Source organism: Hyperolius riggenbachi, chromosome 10, assembly GCF_040937935.1.
Source record: "Hyperolius riggenbachi isolate aHypRig1 chromosome 10, aHypRig1.pri, whole genome shotgun sequence".
NCBI lineage: Eukaryota > Metazoa > Chordata > Amphibia > Anura > Hyperoliidae > Hyperolius > Hyperolius riggenbachi.
This window is the reverse complement of record NC_090655.1, coordinates 164197704-164220760: the sequence shown is the minus strand read 5'-3', so window position 1 is coordinate 164220760 and position 23057 is coordinate 164197704. Positions and strand designations below refer to the sequence as shown.

Genomic DNA, 23057 nt, shown 5'->3' with positions numbered 1-23057 from the left:
TATGTTCTGTGTGAGTTTGTTTCTCTCCTAAGGTATAGGAACGAGAGGCTGCTATGGGAGCAGCCATCTTAGCTGGCAGTCCAGGACTCAAAATGGCGGCAGTGGAGAGAGCCCGCCCCCGAGAGTCATGGCCCCCACACGTCATGGCAGGGGGGAGGAGGGGCTGGGGGATCCACGTCACGTCAGGCTGTGCTCGCGGCTCCGGGCAGAGCAGCTGAAAGGGAGGGGGGTAGAAATACAGAGACATGCTACTGTGTGTCTCGGTTCTCGAAGTATTTCCCCAGAGTTTTTCCCTGAGTCCATGGAAAGGAATGCCAGGATACGTGCACCAGGCTATTACTGTAAGATTAGCAGGAGCAGGGATAGGAAGAGTGTCCCAGCTAGGTGCAGGGACACACATAGCAGTGCAGGTCAGGAAAGTGTCTGTACTGAGTTGCTTACGGGATTATTCCTGTAAGTGGGGCACCTTAATGGGTGGTGCAGCATGAGTTCCCAATAGAAGGAAAGGGGGACAGTGCATCAGGGGGGTGCCGGAGGTGGAAAAAAGGGAGTTGACCAATCCGGGTTTCCGTCGCCGCTGCTGCAGAGCGGTAACGTTTTTTTCCAGTTTTTGTCGTGGACAGGGCCAGAGCTTGACTGAGAGGTCTATGCTGGGCTGGGGCTGTTTTTTTTGTGCGTTTTTTTTTCGTCCACTGATTGGTCAAATATGTTTTTTCCAGCTCCTATCAATTGTAGCACAAAGAACAAAAACTGACCGCAGTTCATGGGGCAATTATACAGATGATAGAATTGCCATGTACAGAGTGACAGTGTATCAGTATGCTGTTTGCCATGTGACTACCTACCAGGTGGGCATTCAGGGATCTGCATACAGGCATATGACGCTGGTATGCTTAGCCCTGCACCCTGTGTAGTTTAAGTGCAAAGTGCTCCTTCCTACAGGGAGGCAGCCGTTTTTTTTTTGGTAGTCTAGGTAGTGGCACGGCAAACATTGATCAGAGGGTACAACACACAGAACTTCTGGCAGAGCTGGTATCGCGATGAAGTTCTAGATAAGTAAATGCGATAATGAGTAAGAGCATTGCAGGCTCACCTGCAAAGCAGCATCAGGTGTGGCATCCGTAATCTGTGCATGCGACGGCCGCGCATGGACAGATAAGGGGGGATGTGGAGTGAGCTGCAATGAGGTGAGAGCTTCCAAAGGTGAAGCCCGTGGGAGCATTGATTTGTTTGTATTTCGATTTCAGGAGTTGGGCAATATGGAATCGAGACAGCTGCAGTGCTGGCAGCAAAGCTGGAGATGTCAGTCGGATAAGCGAAAGGTTCCAGATGCCAATCTAAGTTTGGAGAAACACGAGATTCCTGAAATTGGAAAGAGACTAAAACACGAGATTCCTGAAATTGGAAAGAGACTAAAAACCGAGGTTCCTGAAATCGGAAAACGTCTAAAAAAACTGACTGAGCAAAGCATAGTGCAAATTGCTAATGTTTTTCTTTCCCAAGGTGGTGCTTTTATAATGAAGAGTACCGTGCTGATGGTGATCCTAGGTTGCCATTCCGTCCTAGGAAAACGAAGAGAGGACATTCTCATGTATAATAAGGGGTTAATGAGAATGCAAGGCCCAAGCATGTTAATGTTGGGTGACAAAGGTACTAATCCTTTCACACCTCCCTCCGCTTGGCACAGATGGACCATGCAGGGACGGAGGAAAAGAGCACTTGTGCCAGGAGAAAACAAATTTCAGGGCACAAGGGGGGTGAAAGGTCTGAAGGGTCAGGTGTGCGGGCAGTGGGAATTGAATGGCAGTATAAATCTGCTATTGAGTACTACACTCCCAGAATCGACGCACCGATCCAAAGGTTTGTTAAAAGGTACATTGCAGTACAATGGGTACGTGCAAAAGGTGGAGTGTGTGATTCAGGGGTACCTTGTCTTGGTTATGCAGAGTGAGATGGTTCCAGATTGGAGAGGAACGAGTAGGAGGCGTCAATTCTCCTGCCGGAGAGACGCGGGGGGACAACATCACACTCTGGAGCTACCAACAGAGAGTGCCTCTGAAACAACTATACACACGTAAAGGCTGGAAAGCCGAGGGTTGGTGGTTCTCGAAACACGAAGTAAAAATCGAGATCAAGCCACATTTCCAGGTGACAAAGAGGGTGGGGAGAGCGATCCCGGGGGAGGGAACGCCAACACAGGGAACCCCATTCACACCACACGGGTCACAACAGGGGACGATATTACACAGTCCATATGCAGCAGCTTATCCTCATGATAGTTGGGTAAGTGAAGAGGTACTCTTAATTGAAAAATTGCAGAGAGTACAGTCTTCCCGACCTCAGGTACATATTGTGCCTCGGGACATAAGGGGTGAAGAGGTCCAATCAGGACAGTTGGGGACATATGTTGTCAGGGAGATGCTAAAAGATCCTGTCCAACTGAGATTGGACAAGGGGAGGTATAGCGATTTTTCTGGAGAAGGATCTTTTGCATGGCAGCTTCGAGATGTTTGGGTGAACAAAGGGAAACGGTGCAACATTCCTTTAGGCACCGCCACTTCCTTAGTTCCCACCTCAACCCGTGTCTCACACCAGGACCTGAGAGGTCAACCTTTTTTGGTGCTAGACGGGGAGGTGAAGCAAGTAGAGTTGTCCTCATGCGGGCAATTCTTGCAGAAGTACCTGCGTTGGCCGGGGCAAGTCAAATTTAGTGAAGAAGCCTGCAGGCTCAAGAACGCAGAATGCGAGGATACCATTCAAAAGATCCACCCTGAAGCCCAACCGATAGTTCCGGTGGCTGAAGGAAAGGTTTGGTTTTTTAACATAAGGTCTAATGATACATTCAAGGTATATTCTCATAATTGTTCCGATAAGGGAGATTTTCCAAGGGGAACATATTGTGGGAGCGGAGATCCCATATGGATCCAGTCATCCAGGTTGGATGACGTTGTTTCTCAAATTGATAAGAGAACTCTAAAGTGCAAAGTTTCACGGGTAGTTCCTGTCCTGAAAGAGAACACGACATGGGAAAAAGGGGAACAGGGTTTGATCCAAGACGACCACATTTTGTTACAAAGGTTAAACAAACAGTACACTAAGTTAGAGGTAAGATTTCACCATGATACAGGTGATCTTATCGAGGTAGAACACAAAAATGAGCAGGTGAGTGCCAGTCTGACCTGGTGGACAAAGGTTCCGGTGATGTTCCAGGGACACTCGGACTGGGCCTCTGCAGTTCCAAAGTTTTTTCTACACCCACTGGTCGTCTGGATGGGGATGACAACGTTAGGCATCATTATCCAGGTGAGGTTGCGTGTTAAAATTACGTAAAACAAATTAACCTGGTCCAGAGATTGGTGCCTCATAAACAATCTCCTGAACCAATATTTTCAAATTAAGAGATATACAGGGTCACGGGTATAGGTTTAGTAGTACTTGTGATGGAGCTGATTGTATAAAGGCGTTCTTTTAGAAGGCACCTGGCACTGCTCCCTTGAGTAACAACCAAACGAGTTTCACTTTTCTGTGGTCATGCAAGTTTGTGAGTGATACGCAAGTGACGCAAATGCTGAGCATGTGGTATGGAGGGATTTAGAAGTAGGGCCTCCCCAGAGAGCCTGGTTACAGGAAGACCAAGAGGTCGTGCTCTCTCTCTTCGAGAAAAGTGAAACATAAAAGAAAGAAACCAGGTACTGGGAGGTTCAGACGCTGGGATCTGCGGGTCAAGCCGTTTTAGGGGGGATTGTTATAATTTAAGTAGGCCTCAGTTACTTGGCCTGAGTTTTATGTAAAAGGCTTGTCCGCAGTGTATGCCTTTAAAATCAATAGAGGTTTTGTGATGCAGGCAGAGGCATCTCAGGGTCTGCGTGTAGCAGAGGATACACGCAGATACTGAGAACATGTTCCTAAAAGAAGGCCATCGGCCTACTCTGACCTCCACGTACACCACAGGAACAGTAAACATCGGCCATATTTACTAAACATCCACATTCCTGCATTTAGGTCAAATGCCTCATTGATTATTAATCAAGTAGGTGGGTATGATGACACCACGAGTGGGTCCACCAATAATCTGATCTAGGGGGTGGCGAAGATGATGTCATATTTAACTCTTTCCTAGTCGGTATTAAACCCGGAGTGAGCGATGGAGAGAGCATTCTGCTTCTTCCTTCCGCACTAGCTCGCAAGGCCGACTGGGACCTCTAAGCATGTTCTTCCTTTCTGTAATCTGATATAATGTATGCTGTACATAGGTAGTTTAGTGTAACGTAGTTAGGAAGAAGGTACCTGATTGACTTCAGCAGGGAGTCTAATCACGAGCTTGTAACGCAACATGAAGATTGGCATGGCTAGGATATGATGAATGTATCTATCTGTATTCCTGTTTCCTGAATAAATAACGTAAACATTGAAGAAGCCTGAGAAAGTCTATCTCCTGTTTGCAGTGTGGAGAGTCAAGTGATCTCACAGTCTGTGAGACGGTGGTGTCGAAGCAAGGTGATATAAGAACAGTTTACAACAGATCGCCCACAGACCCGCCGTCAGATCACCTCCCAAGTGCATTGTGTAAATCTGTTCTCTCCTCTAAACCCCCACTAATTACCCATCAATCACCCATCAATCACCCCCTATCACTGTTACCCGTCAGATTAGACCCTAATCTGCCCCTTGCGGGCACCCGATCAACTGCCCACATGCTCAGATTGCCCTCAGATCCCCTATTATCAATTCGCCAGTGCATTATTTACATCTGTTCTTCCCTCAGATGTAGTTATGCACCCCGACAAGTGAAAGGTGACGTGCCAGGCTGTGAGGATTACTAATCCCGTCAATGATATGAAGAAGCAGTCGGCACCATCTACGGTCTTCTTCATATCATCTGTTCTTCCCTGTAATAACCCACTGATCACCTGTCATTCACCTGTCAATCACCTATCAATCACCCATCAATCACCCCCTGTCACTGCCACCCATCAATCAGCCCCTGTCACTGCCACCCATCAATCAGCCCCTAACCTGCCCCTTGCGGGCAATCTGATCACCCACCCACACCATCAGATCGCCTGCAGACCCGCCATCAGATCACCTCCCAAGTGCATTGTTTACATCTGTTTTCTCCTCTAAACACCCACTAATTACCCATCAAACACCCCCTGTCACTACCTGTCACTGCTACCCATCAGATTAGACCCCTATCTGCCCCTATGGCACCCAATCACCCGACCACACCCTCAGAACGCCCTCAGACCTCAGCCCTGATCACCTCGCCAGTGCATTGCTTGCATCTATTCCTCCCACTAATCACACCTTCAGACACCCATCAATCACCTCCTGTCACCACCTGTCACCCCCTAGCACACCTACCCATCTGATCAGGCCCTAATTTGCCCCGTGTGGGCTCCTGATCACTCGGCCAAACCCTCAGATCCCCCTCAGACCCCCTTCCGATCACCTCCCCAGTGCATTGATTGCATCTATTTTCCCCTCTAAGCACCCCCTGAGACACCCATCAATCACCTCCTGTCACCCCCTAGCACTCCTATCCATCAGATCAGGCCCAATACAACCTGTCATCTAAAAGGCCAGCCTTAGAAAAAAGACACCCCAAGGTATTCTGTTAGGTGTATGACGAGTTCATAGAACATTTTATTTTTTTGTCAAAAGTTAGCAGAAATTGATTTTTATTGTTTTTTCACAAAGTGTAATTTTTCACTAACTTGTGACAAAAAATAAAATCTTCAATGAACTCACCATACAACTAACGGAATACCTTGGGGTGTCTTATTTCTAAAATGGGGTCACTTGTGGGGTTCCTATACTGCCCTGGAATTTTAGGAGCCCTAAGCCGTGAGGAGTAGTCTAGAAAACAAATGCCTCAAAATGACCTGTGAATAGGATGTTGGGCCCCTTAGCGCACCCAGGCTGCAAAAAAGTGTCACACATGTCATATCGCCGTACTCAGGAGAAGTAGTATAATGTGTTTTGGGGTGTATTTTTACACATACCCATACTGGGTGGGAGAAATTTCTCTGTAAATGGACAATTGTGTGTAAAAAAAATAAAAAAATTGTCATTTACAGAGATATTTCTCCCACCCAGCATGGGTATGTGTAAAAATACACCACAAAACACATTATACTACTTCCCCTGAGTACAGCGGTACCACATGTGTGGCACTTTTTTGCACCCTAAGTGCGCTAAGGGGCCCAAAGTCCAATGAGTACCTTTAGGATTTCACAGGTAATTTTGAGACATTTGGGTTCAAGACTACTCCTCACGGTTTAGGGCCCCTAAAATGCCAGGGCAGTATAGGAACCGCACAAGTGACCCCATTTTAGAAATAAGACACCCCAAGGTATTCTGTTAGGTGTATGACGAGTTCATAGAAGATTTTATTTTTTGTCACAAGTTAGCGGAAATTGATTTGTATTGTTTTTTTTTTCACAAAGTGTCAATTTCCGCTAACTTGTGACAAAAAAAAATCTTCTATGAACTCACCATACTCCTAACAGAATACCTTGGGGTGTCTTCTTTCTAAAATGGGGTCACTTGTGGGGTTCCTATACTGCCCTGGCATTTTAAGGGCCCTAAACCGTGAGGAGTAGTCTAGAATCCAAATGCCTCAAAATGACCTGTGAATAGGACGTTAGGCCCCTTAGCGCACCTAGGTTGCAAAAAAGTGTCACACATGTGGTATCGCCGTACTCAGAAGAAGTAGTATAATGTGTTTTGGGGTGTATTTTTACACATACCCATGCTGGGTGGGAGAAATCTCTCTGTAAATGGACAATTGTGTGTAAAAAATTGTAATTTACAGAGATATTTCTCCCACCCAGCATGGGTATGTGTAAAAATACACCCCAAAACACATTATACTACTTCTCCTGAGTACAGCGGTACCACATGTGTGGCACTTTTTTGCACCCTAAGTGTGCTAAGGGGCCCAAAGTCCAATGAGTACCTTTAGGATTTCACAGGTCATTTTGCGACATTTGGTTTCAAGACTACTCCTGACGGTTTAGGGCCCCTAAAAGGCCAGGGCAGTATAGGAACCCCACAAATGACCCCATTTTAAAAAGAAGACATCCAAAGTTATTCTGTTAGGAGTATGGTGAGTTCATAGAAGATTTTATTTTTTGTCACAAGTTAGCGGAAAATGAAACTTTGTGAAAAAAAAACTATTAAAATCAATTTCCGCTTACTTGTGACAAAAAATAAAATCTATGAACTCACCATACTCCTAACAGAATACCTTGGGGTGTCTTCTTTCTAAAATGGGGTCATTTGTGGGGTTCCTATACTGCCCTGGCATTTTAGGGGCCCTAAACCGTGAGGAGTAGTCTTGAAACCAAATGTTGCAAAATGACCATTGGAATCCTAAAGGTACTCAATGGACTTTGGGCCCCTTAGCGCAGTTAGGGTGCAAAAAAGTGCCACACATGTGGTATCGCCGTACTCAGGAGAAGTAGTATAATGTGTTTTGGGATGTATTTTTACACATACCCATGCTGAGTGGGAGAAATATCTCTGTAAATGGACAATTGTGTGTAAAAAAATCAAAAAATTGTCATTTACAGAGATATTTCTCCCACCCAGCATGGGTATGTGTAAAAATACACCCCAAAACACATTATACTACTTCTCCTGACTACGGCAATACCATATGTGTGGCACTTTTTTGCAGCCTAACTGCGCTAAGGGGCCCTAAGTCCAATGAGCACCTTTAGGCTTTACAGGGGTGCTTACAATTTAGCACCCCCCAAAATGCCAGGACAGTAAACACACCCCACAAATGACCCCATTTTGGAAGTAGACACTTCAAGGTATTCAGAGAGGAGCATAGTGAGTCCGTGGCAGATTTCATTTTTTTTGTCGCAAGTTAGAAGAAATGAAAACTTTTTTTTTCCTTTTTTTTGTCACAAAGTGTCATTTTCCGCTAACTTGTGACAAAAAGTAAAATCTTCTATGAACTCACCATGCCTCTTAGTGAATACTTTGGGATGTCTTCTTTCCAAAATGGGGTCATTTGGGGGGGTATTTATACTATCCTGGAATTTTAGCACCTCATGAAACATGACAGGTGCTCAGAAAAGTCGGAGATGCTTCAAAATGGGAAAATTCACTTTTTGCACCATAGTTTGTAAATGCTATAACTTTTACCCAAACCAATAAATATACACTGAATGTTTTTTTTTTTATCAAAGACATGTAGCAGAATAACTTTCGCGCTCAAATGTATAGGAAATTTTACTTTATTTGAAAAATGTCAGCAGAGAAAGTAAAAAAAAGTCATTTTTTTGACAAAATTCATGTCTTTTTTGATGAATATAATAAAAAGTAAAACTCACAGCAGCAATCAAATAGCACTAAAAGAAAGCTGTATTAGTGACAAGAAAAGGAGGTAAAATTCATTTAGGTGGTAGGTTGTTGACCGAGCAATAAACCGTTAAAGCTGCAGTGGTCTGAATGGAAAAAAAGGCTCTGGTCCTTAAGGGGTTTTATGACTGCAGTCCTTAAGTGGTTAAAGAGACACTGAAGCGAGAATAAATCTCGCTTCAGTGCTTATATTCAGCAGGGGCATGTGTGCCCCTGCTAAAATGCTGCTGTCCCGCGGCTAAACGGGGGTCCCTTACCCCCCAAATCCCCCCCCCCCTGCAAAATCTACGACCAACTTGGTCGTAGATTTTGCTGCTGCTGAGGCAGGGCTAACGGCTGCAGCCCTGCCTCTCAGCGCCGTCTATCAGCGGCGCATCGCCGCCTCTCCCCCGCCCCTCTCAGCCAAGGAAGACTGAGAGGGGCGGGGGAGAGGCGGAGATATGCGCTGACAGACGCGTGTGAGGCAGGGCTGCGGCCATTAGCCATGCCCCAATGCGGAAGTGATCCCCGCGCTGCACAGAGGGGATTTGGGAGGTAAGGAACCCCCGTTTAGCCACGGGATAGCGGTGTTTCAGCAGGGGCACACATGCCCCTGCTGAATATAAGCACTGAAGCGAGATTTATTCTCGCTTCAGTCCAGTGTCTCTTTAAGGGGTAGAAAGACTGTGGTCCTCAAGTGGTTAAAGCATGAGAATACGGTTTAAAATCAAACACATTTTCCAGTAGAAAAATACATATATTTACATAGGTATGCACACCAGTCCCTGAAAGAGGAACAAATGAGGAAGAAAGAGGACAGGGTTCCCAAGGACAGAGGGAAGAGGGACAGTTGGGAGCTATACTGGGACTCGGAGATCTGATTCTACTTATGGCTGTATCTGTAAAATGCACAAAACAATGCTTCTGTTATAATGTATCAGTATAATTGTATACAGCATAGAACAGATTGATAACACTTAGGAACACAGGACTGATTTACACGAGTGATAAAATTATAGAAAGAAGATGAACTTCCGGATCATGTGAGGCATCGCTAGCCACGCCCCTCGAGAATGCCCTATTAGATAGAGAGCAGCTCAGAGTGCATTAGGATCCTTGACATTGCACAGAGGGAAGTGTGGCAGCTACATTCAAGGTGTGCTGTTCAAGCGCTGCACAGGGAGGAACCTCCAGCTCATACACAGATCCTTCTTTAGGGGACATGCTGCTCTGACGACACACATCTACTACGAAGCACTAACTGTAAGTATAGATACGGCCAGCTTCTGTCATTGTATTTACTTGCATGGAAGATGATTAGAAGCAGGAGGATATAGAGGAATATATTTTACAATGCAGGCAGGCTGTTAGGTCATTATATAGGCTAATTACATAGATTGCTTGTTTATTTACTGTGTATTTCTGTCACTATGCAAGGAGGTCAAATGTTCTCTCTGCATTGGAATATTCTCAAACAGATTATTGGTTTTATCTGCTGAGCTGATATAATAAAATACATATTTAGTTAAAAAGCTTTTCTTTTTAAGAGATTAAACAACTAGTTAATAAGTAGTACAGTATGTGTGCCAATAAAGAGAGCTAAGTTCTTACATCAGCAGTTCATAATGTAAAGCAAAGGGGACAGAGCTTATCAGCAGTTTATGAAGAAAAAAGAAAAATAAAGGTCTGTGCTTCTCTCACAAAATGTAGCATTTATTCTGTACTTACATAGTTCTCAAAATGCAGCCTAGGTAGTACTAAGTTGTTATTAATTTTATTGTGTGTTCTGTTGGGTACACATGATTCAGTTTCCCATCTGATTAACAGGTAATCTGGTGGGAAGTTGTATTGTGTGTACATGTCCAAACTGCTCCTGATCAATAACGGGATCAATTTTCCCATGATAACTTTGGAAAATTGTTCCCAATATCAATCATACATGTCAGAAATAAGTGCTCAATTCCTGTTAATTTGATGTGAAATTGCATCATGTGTACTAAGCATTACTTTCTACAAATGAAACAGATGCTGTATATATTCACATATAAGCTGAATTTTTGTGACAAAGTGCCCCAAAAGTGTGGGAGTTGGCTTATGCAAGTCAGTCATTACACTGCTGTCAGACTCCCCTACCCCTGGGTGCAGGTCGGCTTATACAAGAGTATTTGCGGTACACGGACAAACCTAGAAGACTTTGCACAGATGTTTCAAAAAGATTGCACATTTCCTATCAGACTTTATAGATAACTTACTGAGCACCTGACATAGTACACATGGCTGAGCAGACCTTTCCACATGTTGGTAGCATTTTCACCCCTACTTGCCTACCAGTATTTTTTTTACTTGTACAATGGGGCTTGGTATAGACTGTCCCTGTAGTTTTCTGCTGGCATCAACTGTGTATCACATTGAAAAGGTTGGGAGTCTCCATCTTAATGTGTTTACCGTAGATCGTGTAAGCGCTGTGGTCCATCAAATTTTCTGACACACTCTAGTGTCGGCTGCACTCACAGTTCTGTATTGGACTAGGGGCGGAATGTAACAACGAGTTGACAGGAAACCATGCTAAAGGTTTTTTTGCTTGGCAGCTGAAAAGCATTTAACATTGGTGAAAGGAATCAGAATTAGTTTATTTGCCAAGCATGATTGGGTCATGCCCGGAATGGGTTTTTAGCAGCAACAGGACAGCATTAGGGCTTGTTCACACTAGGGGCTTGATTCACAAAAGAGTGAAAATTGAAAGCACGGCAGTTATCACGCGATCTGCTGCGCCTGAAGGTTTGCGCACTTAAAGGATTACGTTTGCATGTAAATGAAGGTTTGTGCGCAATCACGTGCAAACCTTTGTTTATCATGCAGCGTAAACCTATGCGCATGGCAGATCGCGTGATAACTGCCATGATATCAGTTATTACCCTTTTGTGAATCAAGCACTATGAGCGTTTGTGGATTTTTTTTTTTTTTTTAAGCACTGACGAATTTTAGATATCGCCCTAAACGCGGTTGTGCAATGATTTCCTATGAGAGTGTTCACACACGAGCATTTCAATTGTTTTCCAATTGCAAAAGCGCTGCTTGTACCGTTTTCTGAGTGCTTTGGCTCAGTGGAAGGTATAGGGAAATTGCAAAGTACTTTGTATAGCAGTACTTTTAAGAATAAATACATTGGGCTTGATTCACTAACCAGTGCTAACTCAGTTAGCATGTGTTAAGGCTTTGGATGTGCAAATTAGGGTGCTAAGTAGTTTGCACAGGCAAAGCTGTTGCTGTTCGCATGCTATTTTAGGACGCGTATGGCATTACGCGGTGCGTGCGTACGGCACTGCACGCTACGCTCCGTTCGCGTGATAAGCCGCAACTTCGCATGCTAAGTCTGCTTATCACTCTACTTGGCACACAAATCGGCCGATTTTGCACACTAAGTGCTGCGCGCAAAACTTTACACGTGCAACGCGAAACTATGCGCGCAAACTCTTACGCGCATATTAGCGCGTGAAGAGCCAGTTTGCATGTGCTAAGCGGCTTTTCACTGGCGTACTAACACTTAGCACTCTTTTGTGAATCAAGCCCCTTGTATGTATTCTTTTCCGGGTCAAAGAGTTCACTTCCTGACTAACGTCAGGAAGTGAAAATCTCAATCGCTCACCAAAAGCGCTTACAAAAGCACTTTTCTAAGCTCAAAGCGCAGAGAAATGCAATTGGAAACAAGCTCAATAAATCGCTCAGCGCTTGTGATTGCTCTGGCGATTTATAATGTGAACAAGGCCTAAGAGGCAGTAAAATAACACTGGCAAAGACACCATGACACAAATAAGTTACAGCAGCAGCATTGACAATAAGCAGACACAGTGATAGTGCAAAAAAGTAAAATAAAGAAAAACTCATGAACTTCAGTAGTTCCAATAGATACCATGCCAGTGCAATTATAAAGGTACAGAACAATTCCAGTATCATGAGGTGTGATAATTATAGATGTCTTGAGAGGGGAAGTTACAGCAGCGGAGGAATTGACAATAAGCAGAACAATGACAGTGGGATAACCGCTTTCAAGAACAATTGTACGGTAGCAGGGGTGCCTCAAATAGGTTCACCAAAAGGGGGAAGAGAGGGGGCGTTAAATGTATGTAGAGAGTTCAGGAGTCAAACAGCTGAGGGGAAGAGCATGTTCCTGTGCCTTTTGGTGGTGTTGCTTCTCATCCGAGGGAGTGGGCTCACTCACAATTTTGCCAAAAAACACAGTAATGAATAAAGAATGGTACCAAAACACCCTCCAACAGCAACTTCTTCCAATAATCCAACAACAGTTTGGTGAAGAACAATACATTTTCCAGCACGATGAAGCACCGTGTCATAAGGCAAAAGTGATAACTAAGTGGCTCGGGGACCAAAAACATTGAAATTTTGGGTCCATGGCCTGGAAACTCCCCAGATCTTAATCACACTGAGAACTTGTGGTCATTCCTCAAGAGGCGGGTGGACAAACCAAAACCAACTAATTCTGAGAAATTTAAAGAAGTGATTATGAAAGAATGGGTTGCTATCAGTCAGGATTTGAGTACTCCTAAGTCCTTCTCCAAGTTTGATGTCCCCAACTGTATCCCATTTATTTTGTATGGTGCTAGGCCATTGGTACGACCAAAATGCATGACTTTACATTTTTCAACATTGAATTTCATCTGCCATTTATGTGCCCATATAGCCATCCTATCCAGATCCTGTTGAAGTATTGTAACGATCGGTGTAACACAAAGAGGATCTGATTATTGGTGATCTGCAGTATCACCGATAATCAGATATATTACAATACAATAACATTTGTAAAGCGCTTTTCTCCCATAGGACTCAAAGCGCATAGTTGTGTCTCAGAATAATACAGGGTTGCAGGCTGGGTTGTGTTACAGAGGAGATAGTCAGATGTTCATGAATGCTGACTAAAGAGGTAGGTTTTCAGTTTAGACTTAAATGCTTCCAGGGATGGAGCTGTCCTGATTGGGTGTGGCAGGGAGTTCCAAAGTGTAGGGGCAGCATGACAAAAGGCTCTGTCTCCAAAGGTTTTGAGGTGGACTCTGGGGGTGACCATGGTGTTGCGTCCTTTTGATCTAAGATTGTGGGGGGTGTGATGTAGTTGCAACAAGTCCTTCAGGTATCCAGGGCCCAGATTGTGCAAGGATTTGAATGTCAGTAAGCCAATCTTAAACAGAATTCTCCATTTTATCGGTAGCCAGTGGAGTGAGCTCAGGGTTGGTGTTATGTGGCAATGGCGGGGTTGGCTCGTTAACAGCCTTGCGGCGGCATTCTGTACTAATCGCAAAGGCGTAAGTCTTTCTTATGCAGGCCTGTGTAGAGGGTGTTGCAGTAGTCTAACCTTGATGTGACGAAGGCATGGACTAGGGTTGGAAGATCCTCTGAAGGAATTAGGTGTTTAATCTTTGCAATATTCCTTAGATGAAAGAAGGAATGTTTCACAACAGCTGAGATTTGATTCCTGAAGCTTAATTTCCTATCAATCAGTACTCCCAGGCTGCGCACACAGTCTGAGTTTTTCAGGTCTGAGCTCCCTATCCTTAGTGGTGTTGGTTGAGACTGGGGCTGCTTTGCTGTTGAGCCCTGGCCCTCGATAACAAGTACCTCAGTTTAGTCAGCATTAAGTTTAAGGCTGGTTTCACAGTGGGACGTTACAGGCGCACGTTGGAGCAGCCTGTAACGCATCCCACCGCACAGCAATGAAAAATCAATGGGCTGTTCACAGTGCCCACGTTGCGTTACATAGTAACGCTACGCCACCAGACAACGTACTGCATGCAGTACTTTCTAAGCGGCAGAGCCGCGTTAGACTGCTTGCACATGCTCAGTAACGTTGGGGAGGAGCGGAGAGCGGCCAGGTACATGGCTAATTAATATTCACTGCACTCAGTGATGTGCAGTGTTAACTTCCTGGAGCGGCCGCTCTGTGCAGCGATTGGCCTGCGGGACCACGTGATGCCGCATGCGCACAAGAGTACGCATCACGGACGCCAGAGTGAGCTGCACAACGCGGCTCACTCCGACGTCCAAAGCAGGGAGCACCAGGCGTTGTGCGACCATAACGTCCCCTAAAACGCAACGTCCTGGTGTGAAACCAGCCTTAGCCAATTCATATTCATCCACTCCTGAAGCTCAGCTAAGCATGAGTTAATTTGTGGAGTAGGGTCTGTGATGCCAGGTTTGAATGACAAATATAGCTGGGTGTCATCAGCATAGCAATGATATGTCAGGCCATGTTTTTGTATGATTTCTCCAAGTGGCAGCATGTATATGGTGAAAAGTAAAGGGGATAATATTGCGCCCTGAGATACACCGTATTTTAGTGGTACAGGGTTGGAGAGGAAGGGCCCTAAGGCTACCCTTTGTGTTCTGCCAGCCAGGAAGGAGTTGAACCACTGGAGAACAATGCCATCTGCCACAGTACTCTTGTAGCCTGTTGAGCAAGATTCCATGATCGACTGTGTCAAAAGCCGCTGAGAGGTCGAGCAAAATCAGGATGGAACATTGACCCTTGTCTCTTGCAATGAGCAGATCATTGCAAATCTGGGTGAGGGCTGTTTCACAGCTGTGATATTTCCTGAAGCCAGATTGAAGTGGGTCAAGGATGTTGTTCCTGGAGAGCCTGTCTTCAAGTTGGAGGTAGACCGCCTTTTCAATAACTTTTCCCAGAAAGGGGAGGTTAGAGACAGGTCTGTAGCTGTTTAGAGCATCTGGGTCTAAGGATGGTTTCTTGAGTAGTGGCCTGACGGTTGCTTATTTCAGAGTAGAGGGAATCCACCCTTCTTGTAAGGAACCGTTACTAACCTCTGGACACCTGAGAGATATGAGTGTTTGGTGCAACAGTAATACTTTGAGAACAATATCAGGAGGACAGGTACAAAGGCAGTAAGGAATACTGCTAGAGTATGAGTACCTTTCAGCAGCCTGAGAATCTCCTGCAGTGAGGAGTCAGACTGGGAGAGGAAAGGACCAGAGCGTGAGTGACACCAATAGGAGGATGTCACTGACTGACCTGTGAACTCTCTTAACTGAGGAGATAGCTCTCAAGGTCGGACAAGCCAGGTCGGCAACACACGGACATACAAAGTACAAAGACAGGAGGCTGATTCGGTAATCCTAAGGCAAGCAGGGTTTGGCAACAGAGTATCAGATATAGCGAAGTACCGAATCAGTGAACAGAAGAGTGGTCAGGAAAGCATAAAGTCATAACAGATAATAAACAATGCCTAGTCTTTGGGTGTGAGCTCTGTGATCATCAACACCCTGGAACTAGTCTGACATATAACAGAATGATAATACAAGTCCCTAGTCTTGGGTGTGAGGTCCGTGATCATCAACACCCTGGAACTAGTCTGAAGTATAACAGAATGATAACACAGATACTGACAATAAGGTCTGAGTGCTTCCACGTAGTGATCGCAACGGCAGACCACCAGCGAATGACCAGCACCAAGTATATATAGCCCACAGCTCTCCAGCGCCTCCCCCTAAGTGCTGGACCAATGGGAACTGGTTGACTCCCTTCTGGCTGTCAATAAAAGTTCTGCCTCTCAGCGCGCGTCCTTCTGAACCTGTGTGGACTATCAGTCCCAGCCACACCAGACCTGTCTTGCGTACCAACCGCTGGACGTGGAACCAGCCGCACCGCCATCAGGGCATGCGGCGGTTTCTCCGCGTTCAGCCATACTGGCAGATGTAGGCCTAAGCGCGCAAACCGCCGCGTTGGATGCGAAATCAGCCACCTTGTTCTGAGCACACGCGGCAGCTTTTCCGCGTTTTCTCACAAGTATGTCCCTATCTTCCTGTGAGTTGATTCTGCACAATTTTGTGTCATCTGCAAAAATAGCAACATTGCTTACTACTGCATCTACTAGGTCATTAATAAATACATTGAAGAGCACTGGACCCAGTACAGACCCCACTGCTTACAGTCACCTATTTTGAGTATGATCAAAAATCTTTGTTTTCTGTCCATTAGCCAGTTCCCTATCCATGCTCACAGACTCTTCCCCAGTCCTTGCATCCTCAACTTTTGCACCAGACTTTTGTGTGGAACAGCGTCGAAGGCCTTTGCATAGTCCAAGTATATCACATCTACCACGTTACACATTAGCGTTCACTACCTCATAAAAGCTGAGCATGTTAGTCAAACAGGACCTGTTTTTAGTAAACCCATGTTGATGCTGAGAAATAAGATTATTTTCTACTATGAAGTCATGTATAGTATCTCTTAGTAACCCCTCAAATAGTTTGCATACAACTGATGTTAAGCTTACAGGTCTATCATTGCCTGGATCTGTTTTTTATTTCTTAAATAATGGGAAAACGTGAGCTGTACACCAATCCACTGGGACTTGAAAGAGAGTCACAAAAGATAAGATAAAGGGGTTTATCTATAACTGAATTTAATTCCCTTAGGACCCGAGGGTGCATGCCATCCAGGCCAGGTGCCTTGTCTATTTTTAATTTATTTAGTCTTGCCTTCACTTCTTCCTGCGTTAAGTATTTAATATTACAGTTAGAAGATTCAGACTCTTCTGCATCTGTAATTTGCAACAGTGATGGTTCCCTTGTGAAGACAGAAGCAAAGAAAGCATTTAATAACTCTGCCTTACCTTGATCATCCACCATTGAGTTCCCACCGTCATCCTTAAGGAGTCCAATACAGTCAACCTTTCTTTCTTTCTTTTTTTTTTTTTTCTTTTTTTTTATTTTGAGTTGATGTACTTGTAAAACTTCTTTGGGTTAAATTTGATATCCCTAGCGATTTGATTTTCAGCTTCAATCTTTGCCAGCCTAATTTCTTTTTTTTACAACTTGTATTGCACTCCTTATAATTGCTTAATGCAGCCTTGGTCCCCTCCTGTTTTAGGATCCTATAGGCATTCTTTTTCCCCTTCATTTTATCTCTAACCTTTCTATTCATCCATAGAGGCTTTTTTTTTTTTTTTTTTTTTATTCCTAGACATTTTGTTTCCATATGGGATATACATACTACAATATTGATTGAGAATACGCTTAAAAGCTTGCCATTTCCCTTCAGCGTCCTCCCCTTTTAGTACATTATCCCAGTTCACCAAACGTAGTGCCTGCCTGAGTTGATTGAAGTTTGCTTTTCTAAAATTCATAGTCTTAGTGGTCCCTCTGCCCCGTGGCCTATCAGTCACCAGATCAAACGTTATCATGTTGTGATCACTATTTCCCAAATGTTCTTGAACCTGCACATTTGATACATTATCTGGTCTATTAGAAATGATAAGATCCAGTAACGCATTCCCCCTAGTTGGTTCCGTTACCATTTGAGTCAAGTAATTGTCCTGTAGTGATGCCAGAAATCTGCTGCTTTTACTAGAATGGGTAGCCTCAATACTCCAGTCAATGTCGGGAAAGTTGAAGTCACCCATAACTATGACCTCATTTTTACTTACAACTTTTTCAATCTGCTGTAGTTACATAGTTACATAGTTATTTTGGTTGAAAAAAGACATACGTCCATCGAGTTCAACCAGAGAACAAAGTACAACACACATTTGCAGTTCTTCAGCTTATGAATATGTGGTGGCCTGTAGCATACCCCAATAAGCAATTGGCAACCGCTATTTCCACCATGAATATTTACCCAAATGGACTCGACATCTTCACAATCTTCCTCCATCTCATCGTTCAGGACAGCTGTAAAAGAATTCTTAACAAAGAGACAAACCCCTCCACCTTTTTTCCCTGTTTTATCCTTCCTTAACACATTGTATCTCTCTAAATTTTCTATCCAGTCATGGCTTTCATCCATCCATGTTGAGTTATTCCCACAATGTCATATCCTTTGTCAATCAGAATGAACTCTAGTTCGTCCATTTTATTTGCAAGGCCCCTAGCATTGGTTACCATGCACTTTATATTTTTACCACCACATTTTCCAATTTTGGTTATATGAAATGGGCTACTTGAAGTTTTACCAACCTCTTTACTCTTTACACTGGTTCCCCCCCCCCTCCACCCACCATAATGTTATGCTCCCACTGTCTTTTTACCTTATCTTGTCTACATATTGAGACTTTACCCTCCCGCCTCCCCCCAGATCCTAGTTTAAAATCTCCTCCAACTGTTTAGCCATCTTCTCCCCCAATGCAGCTGCACCCTCCCCATTAAGGTGCAGCCATCCCTGCTGTAGAACCTGTACCCGACTGCAAAGTCTGCCCAGTTCTCCAGGAACCCAAACCCCTCCTTCCTACACCAATTTCTCACCCACTTATTTAACTCCCTAAGCTGGATGGTGTAATGGTTAAGGGCTCTGCCTCTGACACAGGAGACAAGGGTTTGAATCTCGGCTCTGCCTGTTCAGTAAGCCAGCACGTATTCAGTAGGAGACTTTAGGCAAGTGTCCCTAACACTGCTACTGCCTATAGAGCGCGTCCTAGTGACTGCAGCTCTGGCGCTGTGAGTCCGCCAAGAGAAAAGCGCGATATAAATGTTGTTTGTCTTGTCTAAGCTCCCTCTGTCTCTCAGATGTAGCACTGGCAGTATTTCAGAAAACACCACCCTGCTTTAAATTCATCTCCAAGTACCTGAAAATCATTTTTGAGGACCTTCCATCTCCCACTAACTTTGTCATTGGTGCCAATGTGTACCATGACAGCCGGGTCTTCCCCCAGCCCCACCCAATAATCTGTCAATTCTTTCCGCTATATGCCGAACCTGAGCACCCGGGAGACAAGACTGTACGGCATTCGTGGTTTCTTCGACAGATTACCCTATCTGTGTGCCTAATAATTGAATCCCCTACCACCAGTATCTATCTAGCCTTAGCTTCACTCCTATTCCCTTTCTCGTTGCAGCAGTCTGCCCCTTGGTTGCTAAGGGACACATCCTGCTGCAGCATTGCTACTCCAGAATCAATATTACGCAAACAAGCACACTTATTAGGGAAGGACAACTTGGGACCAGCCTCCCTGCCACTTTTTCCCCTACCTCTTCTAACTGTGACCCAACTAGCGGCTACCTCTGCCTCTTGCTCCGGCTGTACTCCACCCACCTCATCTTAACCGGTTCCCTCCAGTGTCTGGATCGTCAGATCCAAGCTCTTCTCCATGTTGTGTATGCGTCTCAGTGTTGCGAGATGCCCATTTAGCTCTTTGACTTCAGCCTCTAATTGAGCAACACGCACACACCCAGGGCAACAGTTAACACCCTCAATCTGCTGATCAAGGCATGCATGCATACATGTTGCAGGATGTACACTGTACTGCATTCTCCAACATGATGACTATTGTGTGGGGAACAATTTAAACTGTGGTGGTAAAAGATGAAATGGGAGAGTGAGTGAAGCTGGGGTGGAGAAGAGGGAGTGTGAGTGAAGCTGGGTTGGAGGAGAGTGAGTGAAGCTGGGGTGGAGGAGAGGGAGTGAAGCTGGGGTGGAGTCCTAAAAACTTAAATACTACACCACAACATGCCTAGCACATTCTAACCAATGCAAAAAAACACAATATTGGTTGAAGGTTTTTTTTTTTTTTTTTTTTTTTATATAGTCCTTACCTGCTGCTTAAGTACTGCCTCTCCCTTTGTGCCTGTGTTCTAATGTGTTCTTCAGACAAGAAAGAGGAGGAGCTATGTATGAAATAGTGACATTGCACAATATTTGCTGATTGCGCCAAGGCTTATTATATTTAGTCGAATAAATCATGTTACACATGAAATAACCTTAGGTACAGATTGCCTAGCATGCTCATGGTAACTCAAAATCGTTAGGAAGCGTGTAAGAGGCTAAAAAGGACCAAAAAGCCATCTTACTAAAATGCTATGTAAAGCATAAATGTGCCTTCTTAAAACAGGAGGTATTTGCGATTTATTCAGGTTTGAGCGTGCATCTGAAGTGTCCCACAGTGCATCACTGATGAATATACAACCCTGGGTGTTTCAAGTCCTATCCCATAGAACCACATTAATCCATGCCATGCACGGATGAGGATCAACCAGTCTAAAACAATCTGCATGCATGTTGGAATATTGTCTGTACAATTAAAAGATAACTGAAGTGAGAAAAATATGGAAGCTGCCATATTTATTTCCTTTTAAACAATACTAGTTGCCTGGTATCCCTGCTGATTTATTTGGCTCCAGTAGTGTCTGAATAACACCAGAAACAAGCATGCATCTAATCTTGTTAGATCTGACAATACTGTCAGAAACACCTGATCTGCATATGTTTGTTCAGGGTCTATGGCTAAAAGTATTCGAGGCAGAGGATCAGCAGGACTGCCAGGCAACTGGTATTGCTTAAAATGAAATAAATGCAGTGGGATGCAAAAGTTTGTTAATAGTCATGATTTTCCTGTATAAATCGTTGGTTGTTACGATAAAAATGTCAGTTAAATATATCATGTAGGAGAGACACACAGTGATATTTGAGAAGTGAAATTAAAGGGGAACTGAAGAGAGAGGTATATGGAGGCTGTCATGTTTATTTCCTTTTAGACAATACCAGTTGCCTGGCAGCCCTGCTGGTCTATTTCTCTGCAGTAGTATCTGATTAAAACCAGAAACAAGCATGCAGCTAGTCTTGTCAGATCAGACTTATAAGTCTGAACCACTGAAACACCTGACCTGCTGCATGCTTGTTCAGGGGCTATGGCTAATAGTATTAGAGGCAGAGGATCAGCAGGGCTGCCAGGCAACTGGTATTGTCTAAAAGGAAATAAACATGACAGCCTCCATATACCTCTCTCTTCAGTTCCCCTTTAAGTATATTGGGTTTACAGTGTGCAATAATTGTTTAAACAAAATTAGGCAGGTGCATAAATTTGGGCACCACAAAAAAGAAATGAAATCCATATTCAGTAGATCCTCCTTTTGCAGAAATTACAGCCTCTAAACGCGTCCTGTAGGTTCCAATAAGAGTCTGGATTCTGGTTGGAGGTATTTTGGACCATTCCTCTTTACAAAACATGTCTAGTTCATTCAGGTTTGATGGCTTCCAAGCATGGACAGCTTTCTTTAACTCACACCACCGATTTTTCAATTATATTCAGGTCTGGGGACTGAGATGGCCATTCCAGAACTTTGTACTTGTTCCTCTGCATGAATGCCTTAAAGGGGTTCTGTGGGGGTTTCTGAGGAGAAAAACTGCCACTTACCTGGGGCTTCTATCAGCCCCCTGCAGCGGTAATGTCCCACGCCGTCCTGCTCCCATCCGCCGTTCCCCACAGCCGGCACCGGGCTATTATTCGTCTGTCACACAGACGAATAATGCACGTTGCTGCGCCTCCGCTCGCGTCATCTGAGGCTTACTGCGCAGGCGCAGTGCAAATGTTTCTTGTACTGCGCTTGCGCAGTAAGCTTCCGATGACGCAGGCGGAAGCGAGCGGGTGCGCGGCCACTGTAGCGCAGCCGCAGTTGGATCCCATGCCGCTTAGACCGGGGCCGGCTGCGGAGAACGGCAGATGGGAGGAGGACGGTGTGGGACATTACCGCTGCACGGGGCTGATAGAAGCCCAAGGTAAGTGTCTGTTTTTTCTCCTCCGCAACCCCCACAGAACTCCTTTAATGGATTTTGAGCACTGTTTAGGGTCGTTGTCTTGTTGAAAGATCCAGCCCCGACGCAGCTTCAGCTTTTTCACTGATTCCTGGACATTGGTCTCCAGAATCTGCTGATACTGAGTGGAATCCATGCATCCCTCAACCTTGACAAGATTCTCAGTCTCTGCGCAGGCCACACAGCCCACAGCATGATGGAACCACCACCATATTTTACTGTAGGTAGCAGGTGTTTTTCTTGAAATGCTGTGGTGTTTTTCCACCATGCATAACGCCCCTTTTTGTACCCAAATAACTCAATTTTAGTTTCAGCAGTCCACAGCACCTTATTCCAAAATGAAGCTGGCTTGTCCAAATGTGCTTTAGCATACCTCAAGCAGTTCTGTTTGTGCTGTGGACGGAGAAAAGGCTTCCTCTGCATACAGCATCTTCTTGTGTAAAGTGAGCCAAATGGTTGAACGATGCACAGTGACTCCATCTGCAGCAAGATGATGTTGTTGGTCTTTGGTGCTGGTCTGTGGGTTTACTCTGACTGTTCTCACCATGCGTCACTTCTGTTTATCCGAGATTTTTCTGGGTCTTCCACTTCGAGCCTTAACTTGAACTGAGCCTGTGGTCTTTCATTTCCTCAATATGTTCCTAACTGTGGAAACAGACAGCTGCAATATCTGAGAAAACTTTCTGTATCCTTCCCCTAAACCATGATGGTGAACACTCTTTGTCTTCAGGTCATTTGAGTTGTTTTGAGACCCTCATGTTGCTACTCTTCAGAGAAATGTAAATGAGGAGGGAAACTAAAGGCTAGTACACACTAGCAATTTTGATTGACCAATGATTGCTCAATTTTACCACCTCCATGTAGTATGAGGGCCAAACAGATTTTCAATTCTATGCAGATTATATAGGTAAATGGTAATACTACATGGAGGTGGTAAAATTGAGCAATCATTGGTCAATCAAAATTGCTAGTGTGTACTAGCCTTTACAATTGACCCCCTTAAAACTCTTTCTTCTAATTGGATTCACCTGTGTATGTAGGTCAGGGTCCAATAATTAGTTCTAAAGGTTTTGGAATCCATAAAATGACAACTGGGTACAAATGTATGCACCTGCTAATTTTATTTAAACAATTATTGCACACTTTCTGTAAA

The 23057-nt window shown here is 44.5% G+C and overlaps 1 protein-coding gene across 3 annotated transcripts in view; it reads left to right on the top strand.

Moving 5' to 3' along the window:
* Positions 1-9451: 9451 nt before the first annotated feature.
* Positions 9452-23057, top strand: part of PRXL2A (peroxiredoxin like 2A) — a 588565-nt gene continuing 574959 nt past the window's right edge. For all 3 annotated transcript variants that reach the window (XM_068255107.1, XM_068255108.1, XM_068255109.1), the window contains exon 1: positions 9452-9618. The gene's annotated coding sequence lies outside the window, so the exon portion shown is untranslated. The remainder of the gene's footprint in view (positions 9619-23057) is intronic.